We start from the raw sequence: 13,038 nt of genomic DNA on the forward strand, positions 1-13,038 counted from the left end.
TTAATATCACTTAACATGTACATTGTCTCGGTTCCAATTGAACTAAGGACGATGTTAGAATTTCACACCGGCCATGATCGGATAGTTTCTTAGGACGATAGTTAATTATCGGCCAGTATCATGAGGTCCATGTAGAATTCATCCATTAAAGAATGTATAGCCGAAATAAACAAATAAAATAGCAATAAAATATTTCGGCCCCTTTGTCTTAGCAACAAAAAAGTAACTAACCAAATGTATAGTGATTTGGTAATACTCTGTCATGATATGGAAAATTATGTTGCATCCATGGATCAAAATAAGTCCATGGGGGGTAACTGATCATACCTGTGGATGAATTTCCATGGCAAACACGTCAATGGCATTGTTGAAGAAAATGGATGACGTGCTAACCAAAGATTTTGATGTTGTGATGCGCACCTTCGGCTTAATTGTTTGTGGCTTTCATTATTTTCCTTCTTCACTTTTATTGTACTTGTTGCAACAGAAGCATGCACATCATTTTTGTCTTGATTGATCTTCTTGGGAACCCATGCCATGTTCTTTTTTTTCAGCTCTTGTGCACTAAGATTTTGTAATTTCTTCTTTTGCCAATATGATAAGCCGACTGGGTATCTCGGCTGTGATTCTGTTTTGACCAATGGCAATTCTTTTTTGGCTTTGTGCACTCTCAACTTCTTTTCTTCAGATTTGGCACTCTGAGTCTTAACAATTGATTGCTTCATCTCATTGTATGTAGTACACTTTCATTGGCTCTTTTTCATTTGAGATCAAATCTGAAGCAGCACACTTACGACCATCTCTTTTCACGCGGTAAACTTGCTTTACCACCTCTTTCTTCTTCCTTGAGCTCTGGACCGATTCCTTATGATTGAAACGGTCTTTGACGCGTGATTGTTCAAATGTTGATCTCCTTGGAGCTGCATAGTATTGGTGAGATGGTCTAGAGTAAGATGGAGAATGTGCCCTTGTATCATACATGTTCCATGATGAATATGTATCTATATGAGCATAGGGAGGCATCCACAGCATTGGCATTGGCGGCCCAAAATAAGGATATGAATATGTTGCATTAAAATTATCACTTTGCCAATATCAATCCGCATATTTGCGCCTTGGGGATGATCTTGGTTTCTTTGCATGATTTGGCCGATAAGCATTCTTTTCTTCACTCTTCTTTTGATATTTATCTAATAGTTCAGCAAAGGTGATTTTTGATCTCTTACACTTGCGCTTATTCTGGCCTTTGTTTTCTTTTGGTTTGCTTTCATCGATCATTAGATTTGCTTGCTGCCCCCCAGTCCTTGGCATCTCCATTGTAGCTTCGATGGAACTCCCGCCCTCAAGATTATGCCAGTTATGCTCTTCAACAACTTCTTTACTTGAAAGCTTGATCCCATCACCTGCAGCTTTTACATTCTCTTTAAATGGATCGGCTTGAAGCAGCCGATGCAAAAATATTTTGCCATCGGGACCAATCGGAATAGACTGGTCATCTCTTGGTGTTTCAACAAACTTCAATCGTCCTTTTTCAATGGCCGATTTAACTGTTTGACGAAACATGTTGCAATCCTCAAAATTATGCTTGGACGAATCATGCAACTTACAATACATTCGTCCTTGGATTGATGGCTTAACATGGTGATCAAGAATTGTAATGTAATTATTTTTCAGCAACAAATCAATATTTTATCACACATGCTTGAATTGAAGGTATACTTCTTGTTTCCTAGCCGATCTTGCTGTTTGAACGGCTTTGGAGATAAGCAAACGAATGGTTCAGATTTGGAATCTCCCCATTCGGCTATGCATTGTGTTTTCCACTCTATCTCCGATGTCTTTGGATAAGATATTATATTAGCATCGGTTTTCTTAATAGAATTTAACCTTGGCTTTAAATTTCTGAAACGAAGATATTTAGAACATACATGTCTCAGTTGAGACCAAGTGTAAGCCAAGTAAGAAATAAGCAAAGCTACCCAACTAGATATGAACTTTAGAGAAAGCAACGGGAAAAGCTTTGGCTGTAACAATAAGTCATTATCGGTCTTTATAAATGGCGCAATGGGTTGACCGATATGTTCCAATTCAATTTTACTGCTAACAAGTAAATTACCCTTCTTCATCGGTCTTTCAGAATTACTTATGAGAATATTTCTTATAGATGCAGCAATAATGAAGTTGCGACCAAATCTGAAAATAGGTAAATTACTCGCTATGCATACCTCTTCAAATATGTTGGGAGAGCATGATAGTGGTGCCATTTGAAGAACATCCTGCTCCGTCTTTGGATGGCTCCCCAACACCTTGTCATCATCTTTTTCTTGAATCCGTGCATCATTGATTTGAAGATTTTTGTCAGCCGAACTTTGTTCGGCTACTTGTTCTTGTCCTTGAAGCTTGTCAATTTCTACGACACGGAACTCATAGGGCAGGAAGTAGGTTCCATTAACTTCAGAAAAATCAAGCACCGTTGTTTTCCTATGCTTGCCATGCCCTTTCTCAATAATGCTTGCCTCGTTGGATTTGATGGATTCAGAATATATACTACTTGATTCGGCTTTTTCAACCGAAGCACTTTCATGTTCCGAATCATCCTTCTTTTCATTGATACTACCAATTGGCAATGCTTTTTTTATCTGAGCCAATTCTTTTTCTATTTGTTTCTGACGGCGAGTGGCAAAATTAGCTTTAAGCTTTTTCTCAATTTCAGCCCACTCCGGATATGATTGCCCCCCAATGCTTTTAGATTCTTTCGGCAATGACACACGGGTGTTGCCGAAATTTTTCAATTGTGTAGGGGGTGTATAATATGATGTAGTACTAGGTGAAGGCATATGCATTGTTGTAAGACCATACTTTTGCTCGCCAATTTTATCAATTGACAAAGATTCATCTTCTTGCAAAACTCTAGCTTGTATTGCGGCATAATCAGGAAATAGCCCCTTTTCATGTTGTTCAAGGCAAAGAGCACTAATTCTCTTATTTTGGGCTAAACTCTTTAATGCAGCCACCACTACCTCATCTTCTACAATGTTGGGCACAACCGCTCCTGTAAAATTTACATTCATTCGGCTATAACCAGGAAGGTGTGAAGCCGAATTATGAGCATCTACAGTTGTGTATGGTGCCGAAGAATTAGTAACATGAGGTGTAGCATATGACGGTTGAGAGTAATTGGTCGAATAGCCATTAGTAGCATGTCCAATTCTCTCATTCATCGCCATGGTTGGATTACTATATTGCACATTAGCTGCCGATGAATAAAAGGGTGAAACACTTTCTTGTATGGCATTGGAAATTCTAAATTGGGGTGTTTCAAATTGATTAATCGAACACATCATGTTGCTCATCGGCATATGAATTTGCTGGGTTGCCGATGCATGTGAGTTGGGATACATATGGTGCATGTTACTAATATCATAAGAAGTTGAAGTATATAAATTACTTTGAATCGGCCCTTGCACGTAGTTAGTTGCATGATTAAAAAAAACTAGGGTTGGCCGATAGAGTATACTCATTGAACGATCTAGTAACACCATATGAATTATTTGCATCTACATAAAGGGATTGGGTATTCATATTACCTTTGTAGACTGCAAACCCTAGATGACGATCTCTTCGTAGCAAGAACGGGCCGGAGACCGTTCGAAGCTTCGTCCCCAGTGGAGTCGCCAAAAAGTGTGTTGACGCCGGAACGCGTCACACGAACATGTCGATGTGTACCCGCGGGGCCGAGGGAGATGCTCCGCAACTCACACCGCGGGAGGCCGACTTCCAGCGCGATACGCAAAACAGCAAGCCGGCGCTTTTGGGACCCGAAACCCCACACGCCCGGGAGGGACCCCGTCTGGGCGCGCGGTGGCTATGGGCTGCCCTAGGTCGACCTGATTGCCCCTAGGGCCTCGAGGTTCGCCGCCCTGCAATGAAGAAGAACGAACGAAGAACGAGGAAGAAGAACTAGGGTTAAGGAGAAAAGATAAAAGATAAAAACGGTAGATTGATTGTTCGATTGTGTGTTGTTCAATCGGCCGTCACCCCTTAGGTATATAAGAGGCGGCTGGACTTCCATGCAAGGAAAAGGCTTGGATTCACGTCCAAAACCCTAGTCAAATTCGGATTGGTTTTGTCCGAACTTTCCAAAACTGTTCGGTTTAAACTGGCTGCACCTTGCGGGTAACTTTTGAGGTGGTAAACAACCTCGGATGGAAACGAGCCCAAAAGCAATCTTGACCGTTTCGACGAGACGAACAACTTTTATGTTGTACGTTTTTTTATTAGAGTTCATCTTGAGGATCAAGTCGCTCGTGTAACACAGTCTGTTATTCGCGGTACCCATCAGACAGGGTGTGGTGGGGCGCGCCACTTTTGGCTCGTGATAGTGCTGTATTCGGATGGCTCTAACTTTTGCATACGAACTCGGATTGGAATTATTTGTATATCAGAATCGATCGTTTCGACGAGACGAAGACAATCCATGTAGATCATTTTTCCATACGAGGCAGTCTTGGGGGCGTAATGTGCCGAATAGTATTCTGGATACAAAATCTCAGTATTTCGAACACAACTTCGGCCTTCGAGATGAGATCAGATGGTGATGGCCCAAACTTCAAAGATGTTAGTATCGACAATACAAAACTTTTTCATGTATAACACTTCTCCATTTGAGGCCATTTTAAATAAGTTCTTGACTGTGCCAAAATCTGGTGTCAACAAGGTGCTGCAACCCTGAGCCTCCTTTGTCCTGCGACTCCACCTCTGGACGCCCAGGTTTGCATAATTTCCTTTAATTTCGAGCGAACACCACCAGCACAATTTATGGAGTCCCTCTTTTTTTCTTGATGATTGTTAAGACAGCTTCCTTATTTTTGGATGAACCAGTGAGATATAAAAAACGGTGGGATTTACAATGAAAAATCAAGGTGGGACTATTCCAATCACGCTAGTTTTTTTTAGGGTCAAAGCAATAGCTTTATTACTCAACCGGGTTAGGCAAATCGCCTAATACAAAGGCCGCCACAGAAGGCGGGACAGTAGACTCCCACACAGTGGGTTCATTTTCATTACAATCATATCCAAGCTTCGCTAGTTCATGAGCCGCGCAATTGGCCTCTCTTCTACATGCAATAACCTCACATCGTGAGAACCAGAGCTTCATTTGGACCTTCAGGTCTTCCAGGACCGATGCGTACGCCGTGAAGCTTGGCTCATTTTGCATAAGGGCCGCCTGTAGTAGCTGAGAGTCCGTTTCAATACATATCCTAATCGCTCCAAGATGTGTGGCTAGCTCCACAGCCGCCGCTGCCGCTTGTAACTCCGCTGCGAAAGCATCATGGACATGCTCACTCTTCCCAGCCATTCAAGCAACAACATCCCCGGTATGGTCGCGGGCGATGACCCCCCATGCAGACTGGGCGTTCTCCGGCATGTGTGCTCTGTCAATGTTGAGCTTGATGATCCTGTCATCTGGAGCTCGCCACCTGGTCCGATCTTTAGGGCTTTGCTTTTTGTGCTTCCCCACTACCTCCCAATATTCCATGGTGGCAAGCTTGACCCGGTGCACGAGTTCCTCAGGCCGCATTCTCTTCTCCTTTGTTCTGACCCTATTCCGCTCGTTCCACCATTCCCACCAAAAGTACATGATCTGCACTCTGTCCTCCATTTTGAGCGTCCATAGGTGATCCATGACATCACCCACTACATTATATCTCTCCAGGTCTCTTCTCATAGCTTCCATGCCCATTGCACGCCACACCATTTTCACTTCTTTGCATCTTATAAACAGGTGCCCACCATCCTCGGCGTTCCTGGAGCATAGCGGACAGCTAGTATCCTCGATCACCATCCCCCTCCCCGCTAGGTTTGTGCGCAGAGCAAGCGAGTTGTGTGCTAGTCGCCATGTGAACATCTGGATTTTGCTTTGGCAAGGCATCTTCCAGATACGGCTCTAGTACGTGCTTTCACATACATCCGGCGACCCATGCGCATAGCTCAATTGGTCGTATCCATCTATATAGGACGGGAGGTCCTAGGTTCAATCCCTCTTGTTGTGGCCAATACTTTTTTTACGGAAAGAGAAATACGGGACTGGCCCATCAGATGTAGGACGGGCCGAGGCCAGACGCCCATCTGAGTCTGGTGCGCGGGGACCTAGCCTAGTCCCAGGTGGATGACGAAAATACTAAAAGCGTAAATTCACGGGAAGAAGCGTATTGTGATGGTGAACCCGACAAACTCAATCCGTGCTTTATTATTATAGCAAACATGCCTGTGCGTTGCAACGGGAGTAAAAATCACACTCCTGTCACAGTAATCATGACTCAAAACCCCTCCGCAGGTCCATGTTATCTATTTGAACATAGTGTCTCATCCGTATTGTCGCTTATTCTTCTTCCAACCTTCATCGATCATGCCATGGTGTCCAAGTGATCGCAGTGCGTCCTAACGTGGTCAACCCCAAGGTGATAATCTCGGCCACCGCACTCACACCTGTCACTAAACCACGCCATCGCAAGTCAATGTCTAATAGATTTAAAACTAATATTGTCGAGCTAGGCAGGACAGCTGTCCTTCCCGAGCTATGGCCTATGCCTAGTTCATACAACTCTTACACCCTCTCGGTTTAAAATGGTATTTTTTTTTTGAAAATGCATCAACATTCTTTTTTAAACACAAACACTTTTAAATCACATAGTATTTTAAAGAGAGTGAATATTTTTTAAATTGCGAATATATTTTTAAGCATGTGAACACTTTTTAGAGTTACATGTTTTTTCATTTTGAGAAAAGAGTTAGTATTTTGTAAATTATAAAAACATTATTTTGATAAATGAACACTTTTGTTAGTACTACACAAATATTTTAAGATGCATAAATGACACAAAAACAATTAAAGGTGAGCACTTTTTATGAGTAATTGGATTTGGAGTGCAATTGAATCAGGAGGTATGCACGCCCAAGGTTTTCTCCTTAACAGGCACTAGTAAGTATGCACGTGCAACGCACGTCTCGACTAATATTATAATCATATATGACAATTATAAAAATATTTCCTTCATTCATTAATATAATATGTTTTTGAATATATTAATATAGACTACATACCGATTGGAAATAAGTGAACAAACACACTAAAACATGAATATATACATCCGATTCACAAACCACAGTTCAAAAACCAGTACGTAGAGAAAGAGGAAACAAAATAAACAGAAAATGAATTGAACTTTTTACATGCCTTTATTCTTTTCTTCTCGTATCTATGAAGTTCACATGCAGTTCTCCTCCATGGTTTAAAAAACGCTGAGAAATGACTAAATAACTCATGAAAGCCTGGAACTTGTCCAACATGATCTTCTCAAAGGACATAAAAGGATGACTATAATCTCCAACTCATTGTTGGCAACAGTCTTAAATGTAATTAGTATAGCAGTGCTAATCTCATGTCATGTCTCGTGAGGAACTTCTTCCATCCTTGCTTGAAGAATAAACCGTCGAGTGAGGTGTCATAAACGGTCCTCCTGAAGCTCTCTTTGCCCAATCTTAGTCTTGCCAGCCCGTGCTTTGGGGTGTCCAAACAAGAGGCAACTTCTTTTGGAATTTTCTAGGTGGCCCGTAATGTACACACACAAAAAATGTGTGAGGACCCCAGTTAGAAAACTGTGGAAAAACAAAAACTGAGGAAATAGTGAAAACTTACATACACCATCATCTGTACTTCAGCGTTAGTCCTAGTAAAGCGGTGTATGAAGGACGACCATGTGACCCATGGCAGAGCGGCAATAGGTTGCACAATTTACCTATGGCATAATAACAATTAGCTAATTGAACTGTGTATGAAAAAATACAAGACAAAATGGGGAAAAGACACAACAAATATGTCCCAAAAAAGGACCAGCCACTCTGTGAACCGTGTTTCGAAAACAATTGACAACTTTGAAACTTTCAGCTAGAATACCGATTAATGGAGCTAGAATATCGATTAATGGACAAATTGTAGCGACACAAAAATTGAAATGAAAGTTCTAGGATAGGTGAAGCGCTGCAAGCATGTATGTAGCTCTGAGCATAAAAATCAGTCAAAAATTCTTACGTGTATCAATCTAGTTTGGAACACCCTACTCTGAGTTTCCATCAGATCAAGAGCACTGCTATGTTTTTGCAAAAATCTTGTCAAGCTAAAATCTGCCCCTTAGAAAGCGGCAAGTAGCCAATGGAAACACATATCATAGCTGATCAACAAACAGGTCATTTTGTCTACTAATACATTCAAGCATCAGTCGAATTGGCAAATTGACAATACAGAGAATGGCAAGATTGGTAAATGAATAGTCATTTCTCTTAGTTCCTTTCAGGCTCATCTGGTTTGACAGTCTGGCAAATGAGCAGTTCATCAACAATAGTAATACCAAAGCCAAATGAATAGTCATTTCTCTTAGTTCCTTTCAGGCTCATCTGGTTTGACAGTCTGGCAAATGAGCAGTTCATCAACAACAGTAATACCAAACCCATATCCATCTCACCGTACTTATGCACGAACATGGAGCATGGCAACTTACCTTGGGGAGATACAAAAGAAAGGCAAGGATGCAGGTCGAGGGGAGGTTCTAGTTGATGCTGATGGAAATGGGCTTGATCTCCTTCAGTGCAGTGGAGATGGGAGTGCCAATCCGTTCGCGTGCATCATCCATATTTCTCACTGATGCCTACAATTTATGGAATAAGATCATATCGTTGAAAAAAACCAAATAGACTGAAGAAATAATACAGTAAGGACAGATTTTTTTTTAGGAAATATGACTAAAAACACTAATTGACAAAGAGAAAAAAAAATAAAACAAGAGGGTCTGAAGACTGATATATAACTAAAATCTCAGAACTAAAAGACTGAAGAATGATGCATTTGTTGTCCTAACACTTTCACATTCACTCAAGGAAGTGTTCTGATATCTAGATACAACAGATGGATACCCTATCCCGCATCATGTGTTCATGTGTGTCGATCTGTAGCGATGGCGTCATTGCCATGATCGTCCCTTCCATAGATCCAACTTGTCAAAGCCGGATTCGTGCAGATTGAGGTCAGCGTTACCGGATCCGTGCAGATTGAGGTCGTGTTCACCAAATCTGTGCACATCCAACTTCCATATACCTATTGGCAATGGTATAAATTCTTGTCCTTTTCTGACTGTTTTTCTGGAGCACAACATTTAGTTATATCCTTGTTGTCAAAGTGAAATTGCAGATTATGCCTCTTCTGTATGCATTCCTAACAGCTTAGACTGGCCTCGTTATTCTCCTTGTAATTATAAGGAATCTGTTTAGTCTTGCAAGTTGCTCTTTCCAGCATACAATCGTGTTGTTATGAATATTTATTTGCTTCATATACCATACATTTTGTTTTTCATAATGCAAAAATTGCTTGTGCTGTAACTAACATGTTGGAAGTAGAAATTATTGTTTCCCATGCACCCATTACATTTTCCTAACACTGATAATATACTTTTTTGCGTGTGAACAAAAAAAATGGATAGAATTTACATATCCACGTGAGAACAGTATCATTGACTATTTCTTTTCACACCGGATCAATTATTCCTTGTCTTGCACCTATTCTTAAATTTTGCAGTGTAGTTTGTTGCTTCCTGGGTTTCTATATTGTCAGAAATTTTCAGCATGTATCACTGGTATTGCTGTAGAGTCCATTTCTATCCTGGAAAGCATGCATTCTAAAGCGTAAACATGCATTTCCTTACCTTCCCCGCTCTTGGCCATCTACGAGATGCGTGTTTGCAAGGGATCAAGGCCGCCCACCCCATCTGAACAACCAGGCTGCTGTTAATTTAGGTGATTTCCCTGCATAACTTTTTGTTTGTCTAGGGCTCTGAGCCATAACTTTTTGGTTGATTCATTCAACTTTATAGCTGCATGGAATCGATGAACTCAGGGCATTAATAGATTTCTCCTCGATTGGAATGTTCAGACAATCAAAAGAGAGAATGAAAAGCTTTGTGAGCATAAACACAAACACTTGGTGGTCAGGTTTTTTTGGATTATCCTATTTATGCTAGATCTGAGGCATGAATCAACAAAAATAATGCTTATGCGCCAACACAAGAATCCCAGCTCATTCCACCGTATGGTATAGTGGGCGAGATAATTTAGTAATCTTCTCTTGGCTTCAAGGAAGAAAAGAATGAAACTACTAACCTTTCTCTGGCCAGCGGACAGAGGGCATGGGATGGTGTTGTGCATGTCCAGCGGCGGGAGGAAGGAGGAGCTGGCATCAGGGAGCACGACGACAGCAGGGAAGTCAATGCCGCGGCATGCCGAAAGCCAAAGGAATGCGCCGCCTTCACGCACGCGCCCTCCACCCCACAGCCGCCATGGAACCGTCGCGCCCCCGTGCCACAAGGGCCGGCTCCCTCAGCTTCGTTGCCGCGCCTTGCACGCAGCGCCGTCTCCCTGGCCGCCTGTTGCATTCGGTGCCGCCGCCGATGGTCGAGGGAGGAAAGGGACCCTGCCGCCACCGACGAAGGCCGAGCCCGCTGCGTCCCGTGCCGCTGCCGCTACTCGATGGAGGAGAGGGACCACGCCGCCCGTCGACATAGGTTGAGCCCCTACGCGCCGCTCCGTTGCTGCTGCTCGAGGGAGGAGGGTCGTGCGTCGTCGGCCGTCAGGCGTGTGGGTTTTATTTTAGCGAGGGGCGGTGGCGATAGGTGCGGGGAGGCAGGGGCTAGAAGAGATGCAATCACGGAGAAGTTAGCGATTACATTTGCGTGATTGTAGGGACATCACACGCGTAGGTGGAATATTCTCTGCAGGTGAAGCACGGTCAGCCAACGGAAATTGCTACATACACACCGTAGAGGTATTAGATCAATGATGGCTATTAGATCCAGATTTGTGGGTCTAATCGTGCGGTGGTGAATGAGTTGTCCGGTGTGCTGGGGGTAATTGCGGGGTGCACTTAAAAAAGTTCTTGTTGGATTGTTTAATAGTAGTGGATGGAGAAGTGGAGATAATAGTAGTGGAGATGAGGGACATTTTTTATTCCTTTCTTTTTGGAGGCAAGACGAACTAATTTTTTTTCTTGAGGCAAGGCTAAATTTATTCCTCCATTCTTTTAATACCTTTTCCTTCGTCAGGCACAAGGGGAATTTTTCCTCTTTTTATTTCTTTCCTTTCGGAGATAAAGCGAACTTTATTCCTTCATTTAATTATTTTCTTTCTTGAGGCAAGGCTATATTTTCCCCCTTTTAATTTCTTTCCTTTCCTGAGTGAAGATTGACTTTTCTTCTTTTATTTCCTTTTGTTCTTAGAGGCTTCTGCTATAACAGGCTGGGATTATTTAACAGAGGAAAGAATCCACTTTTATACATAAAACTGTGTCCTAGCTTGGTGGATCGTACGAGTTTTGAAGGCAAGCAGGTTCAGGGTTCGATCCCCAAATGCAACCTTTCTTTTTCTCTCCTGGTTTTCTTGGGCCACACTGCAGCGGTCTCAGCCCCAAGGGGGGAAAGGGTGGCGAACGAGCCCAGAAGCGCGCGTGCGTTCCAAAAATTGACGAACAAATTTTTCTACGTGTTCCCTAAATTAGTACCACCTCGCATATATGTTTTAAATTCAACTGAAAACAATCATAAAAAGAAAGCATATTGATAAATGAATGTGTTCGGGTTTTTGAATACTCACGATTTGGCCAGGGGCTTGTCCCTGGGGCACCATTCTGACGAGTGGAGGCCGTCTTTTTCTTTCTTCCCCCCTCGGGGGGGGGGGGGGGGTGGCGTTCTTCTTCTTCCTCCTCCTCTTCGTCCTCGCGATGGAGGAGTAAGTCTCGATGTTTTTGGACGTCACGTACGAAGCACCCTTGCGACGGAGACCACCTCTGGTCCCCTTGGCCTTCTTCTTCGGCACCTTATAAGGCGCCGGAACCAGCATCTTCGTTAGGAGCGGGATTTATGGGTCTTCGGGCAGCGGAGCCGGACATTGGATCCACTCCGCCTTCTTTGTCCAGCCCTAAGAGAATTAGTAGGGATGCTTAGGCATCTTCCTCGATTATGCAAATGAAAAATACACCTTGAAAACATGAAAAAACTTACCGGACTAGCGGGATGGGCCAAGTCGTGCCCGCGGTCCTCGGTCGTAGCCGGCCGCGTCTCGTTGGCCTTGAAGAGCACCTTCCAGATATCTTCGTGCGTAGTGCCGAAGAACTGCGGCAGGGTCTGGTGCTTGGCCGGATCGAACTCCCATAAATGGCAAGTCTGGCGTTGGCATGGAAGGATCTGGCGAATAAGCATCACCTGGATCACATTGACAAGCTTGATGTTCTTGTCTGTCATACTCTTAATGCACGTCTGAAGCGGAGTCAGCTCGTCCGGCGAAGACCAGTCCAGGCCCTTCTCCGGCCAGGAGGTGAGCCACATCAGGGCTCCGGACCGGAATTCGGGAGTCGCGACCCAGGTGGTGCCGCGTGGCTCTATGATATAGAACCATGATTTCTGCCACCACGTGATGGTCTCCATGAAGGAGCCTTCGGGCCATGTGACGTTGGGCATCTTGCTCACCATGGCGCCTCTGCACTCTGCGTGCTGGACACTCACCACCTTTGGCTTCACATTGAAGATCTTTAGCCATAATCCGAAGTGGGGTGGGATGCGGAGGAAGGCCTCACACACGGCAATGAATGCCGAGATGTTGAGGATGGAGTTGGGGGCCAGATCGTGGAAATCCAGCCCGTAGTAGAACACGAGTCCGCGGACGAACGGGTGGAGAGGAATCCCAGCCCGCGGACAAAGTGGGGATGAAAACTACCCTCTCATGGGGCTGCGGGGTGGGAATGATCTGTCCCTTGGCCGGAAGCCGGTGGGCGATTTCCTTGGCCAAATATCCGGCCTCCCGGAGCTGGGTTATGTCCTTCTCCTTAACGGAGGAGGCCATCCACTTGCCCTGCGCTCCAGATCCGGACATGGTTGGGGTGCTTTTTTTGGGTGGAAAAGATGAGAACTTGGGCGCTAGAGCTCGAGAATGGGGGAGGCA

At 43.7% G+C, this 13,038-nt stretch overlaps 1 long non-coding RNA gene across 3 annotated transcripts; it reads right to left on the bottom strand.

Annotated features, from left to right (window-relative positions):
* Positions 1–7,131: 7,131 nt before the first annotated feature.
* On the bottom strand, positions 7,132–10,742 carry LOC123092535 (uncharacterized). 3 transcript variants are annotated; one of them, XR_006444718.1, is made up of 4 exons: positions 10,210–10,742; positions 8,559–8,705; positions 8,409–8,467; positions 7,132–7,799 (listed from the first exon to the last, which is right to left on the bottom strand). It is a non-coding gene; the product is annotated as an uncharacterized lncRNA (long non-coding RNA). The 3 variants fall into 3 exon arrangements; XR_006444716.1 differs by lacking the exon at positions 8,409–8,467 and having other exon boundaries at positions 10,210–10,741; XR_006444717.1 differs by having other exon boundaries at positions 7,132–8,467; positions 10,210–10,741.
* Positions 10,743–13,038: the final 2,296 nt, after the last annotated feature.

The sequence above is a fragment of the Triticum aestivum genome, chromosome 4B (genome assembly GCF_018294505.1).
Source record: "Triticum aestivum cultivar Chinese Spring chromosome 4B, IWGSC CS RefSeq v2.1, whole genome shotgun sequence".
In the NCBI taxonomy this organism is placed as follows: domain Eukaryota; kingdom Viridiplantae; phylum Streptophyta; class Magnoliopsida; order Poales; family Poaceae; genus Triticum; species Triticum aestivum.